We start from the raw sequence: 3,920 nt of genomic DNA on the forward strand, positions 1-3,920 counted from the left end.
TACGCATAGTTCACCTCTAATGTTTAGTCTAGAACTGACAGTTTCTCTTGTGTGAATTCTCACAGCTTCACAATTTGTGTCATGTAACTTCTTTTTCTTCTCCTGTTTATACTTAGCATCTCTAGCTGCCTTATGTGCAGCCCACTTTACAGCTTCCTTTTTCTCCTTGACATCAGATTGCTGCCTAGCCATTGGTTCAATAGAAGTAAAAAGTTAGTATTGATCAGGGTTACCTTGCTCGGAGAGATATAACATCTCACCCGAGAAACCTGGCTGCAGGAAGCATAAAACAAAGGTCAGCTCACGTGGAATGCTTCAGAATTATCACCCACATAGAATGAGGATGGAGTGGAACACCCACGACTTGGTGATATGTGAATCAAGAGGCTAGACCAGTTGTCGGGGTTCCCCTCAGTCACCTATTCTTACCCCTAAAGAGCTCACATATCCTCAAGTCACTGGCTGCTACCACTCCACCCCCACAACATGAAGTGAAAATCTGAAGCTAGTAAGGTTGGGAAAGATTAATGAAAGCATACCTTGATGGATGCACTTGACGGACGGGATGTTTGAAACTTGTTGCTTCAATGAGTCTCCTCCACTTTTGACTCTGAAATTATAGGAAACTAATCCAGGGCCAGCTTGTGGTTTGCAGATTGTATAACATGTATTTGACTACAAGCAAGGATGGCCAGATGGTGGTTTGAGTAAGTCATGTGACATGTTGTGGACACAGCATTGCGCACTTGCTCCTGGTGGGTATGAAGCCAAGCAGTAGCCAATAGTTGTGTTGGCAGGCCAACAGTGTATCAATCACCCATAAAGGATAACCAAATTTAATTACACAAATACATACAAAGGGCAAAAAACATTATGAGTCCAATGTCATAATGTGTTTGAAGAATATGAATGGTAAATGTCAAGGGGACCTTCGCAAAGAAGAAAATTAAACAGATTTACGCGCTTTGAAATTTTCTAATGGATAAATTAAAAAAAAGGTCCTGAATTCAAATCTGCAGTCAATTGACCGGAGAAATCTTAAGCGCCTGCCCTGACCACTCCCAGATTATGGTCAAACTTTAATAGAGGGACCACCTAGCCTCAGGTGGTACATCTCTCCAGTCAACTGACTGGAGAAATCTATAGCTCCTACTCTGGCCACTGCAAGCTTATGGTCAAACTTTGATAGAGAGACCACCTAGCCTTAGGTGGTCCATCTCTCCAGTCAATTTTCTGGACCCACAGACTGCTTCAGCAGATTGGCTGGAGCTCTCGATGTCCCCATTTGATTGGCTGGAGCCACGGACTGCTCCAGTCAATCGACTGGAGCTCCTGATGGCCCCAGTCAATTGGCTGGAGCCACAGACTGCTCCAGTCGATCGACTGGAGCTCCCGATGGCCCCAGTTGATTGGCTGGAGCCACAAACTGCTCCAGTCGATCGACTGGAGCTCCAGGTGAGGCCATTTGATTGGCTGGGGCAATCTGTGGCTCCAGTCGATCGACTGGAGCTCCAGGTGAGGCCAGTTGATTGGCTGGGGCAATCTGTGGCTCCAGTCGATCGACTGGTGAGGCTGACCACCTAAGGCTAGGTGGTCTGTCTATTAAAGTTTGACCATAAGCTGGCGGTGGCCAGATCTAAAGCTGAAGATTTCTTCACTTGATCGACTGGAAAGATAGACCACCTAAGGCTAGGTGGTCTCTCTATTAAAGTTTGACCATAAGCAGGCAGTGGCCAGGGCGGGAGCTACAGATTTTTTCAGTCGATCGACTGGAGAGATGGACCACCCAAGGCTTTGTATTAAGAGCGATTCAATCATTGAAGACTCCAATTTGGGTCCGGAAACGTCCTCTGGTGTGGAGGTCATTTTGTTAATCTTTGCAGTAGCTTTTTTGACTACGGCATGGGTGATAGCACTCCAAGTCTGTTTCTGACCTGCTTTGTGTGTATCTGTCAAGATTACTCTTGCATCTGTTTTTAATTCTGCTGCCTTTGCAAAGATGCGGTGGCGAGCAGTGGCGCAAGCTACTTCTACAGTAGGTATGCCTAATTCCCAAGAGACTTGTGCAAAATTTACATTGCACCTGCTCCTTGGTATTTCGAGGACCATTCTTAGGGCCCTGTTAATCTGTTCTTGGATCGGCGCAGTGCGCGACTTATTCATACCAAACCATTCGCCTCCGTACAAGGCAGTTGGAAAGATATAAGTCTTGATCAAGAACACTTTCTCAGTGATTGGCTTTTGCTTATCAGTGAGGAAGCAAGTGAATTGCCCCACTCGCTCCTTCACCTTCTGAGCTACTCCACGAGCGTATACGGTTTCCTCATCATAGAAAATACCCAAGGAGTCACCAATTGGGATCCCGAGGTATACATATGATCTTTGCGCATACACTTGGCCGTCAGTGAGTGAGAAATGCCTTTTTTCGACATCCCCATCTGATGATGTGGGAGCTCCGTATGTTTTGTAGAAAAGTTCTCTTTTTTCAAGGTCCCTCTCACCATACATTACTACCGCACATTTTGCATGTCCAATTTTCAGGGTCTGCCATTTATCTACCCATTCAGAAATAATCCGACACCCTTCCTCGAGTTCTTCAATGGAATCAAAGAATGCTGCAGCATCATCTGCATACAACTTTCCTCTATCTGTGAAATTACCCTCAGATGTCTTTATCCCAGGTACTAGTACTCCGGGCAGTTTCTTAAACAGGTCATTTATAAAAATGATGAACAGGAGTGGTGAAAGAGGGCAGCCCTCTTTTGTACCCACTTCCATGGAGTAGCATTTTGATAGCTCATCTCCAGTACGTATTCTAAACTCACTAATTTCATAGGCAGAGTTTAGGAAGTTAATCACATTCTCGGGAATCCCGAGATGTCTAAGCTTTTTCCAGAGTGCTTCGTGAGGAACACTAGGGAATGCTTTTTGAAAGTCGATGAAGAGTGCGTATGTCTTTTTATTAACATTAGCTCTTTGTCGAACAACCTCTGTCAGACAGAGAAATTGTGAAATCCCCTCTTCATTTCTTCTAAAACCACCCTGATCTTCGGTGAAGAAACCTTTTTCATTAAGAATCTGGCTCATTCGGTCTTCCAAGATGGTCATAGTCAATTTGTTGAAGGCAGTTGAGAGGGTTATACCTCGTCAATTGTTTAATACAACCGGATCTTTGTTTGGTTTAGTTAATGAGACAACCACATTATTATTGTCAGCCGCGGCTGGACGGCCCTTTTCTAGCGACTTGTTAATAATGAGCAATGCGTATTGTCCTGCAGGCGTCACCAATTGAGAGTAGATGTCCTTAATAGGCACTGGGTGGTAGACGTGATCCAAGGGTTGGTAGAAAGTACCAGCCTTGGTCTTAACCTGCTCTAATCTGTCCGACGTGAGTTTGACCGGAACATGTAGATTTTGTGTATCCCATTTCCATGCGATAGCGCCATCTGGTCCTCGGTATATCTCAGCCGGACTCTCAGGTTTTGAGAATAATTTCTTAAGGAGCGCTTTCCGCGAGAGGTCGGGGGAAGTGTTTTAGTCAAGCGCTGCATTTAGCATCCCAACAAACTGTCCTCGCTCATGCTTCAAGATCTCTTTAAAGAGACTTGGGGGGAGATTATCCATCCCGCAAGCTGCATTAGGGTTCATTCTGCTACATGCCGAAAGGAACTCCTGTGGGGTGACTTCAGACCCAATAATTCCACAGTCTAGGGGTTTTGTAAGGAGTACACGTGACGAGTAGGCATGGGGTTTCATAGTATGGGATTAGACAGGATACTCCTTACCTTTCTTTCTCAACGCCCGGCTTCGAAGAGTCCTCACTCCTCAGAGAGCATATTGGGTGACTTTTCGGAGCTAGGTGAGTTTCTCAATTATATTTCATTTCTCTCTATTTCTTTGTGGTCTTTACGTTGTTAGAT

This window comes from Melampsora larici-populina (genome assembly GCF_000204055.1).
Source record: "Melampsora larici-populina 98AG31 unplaced genomic scaffold MELLAscaffold_76, whole genome shotgun sequence".
In the NCBI taxonomy this organism is placed as follows: domain Eukaryota; kingdom Fungi; phylum Basidiomycota; class Pucciniomycetes; order Pucciniales; family Melampsoraceae; genus Melampsora; species Melampsora laricis-populina.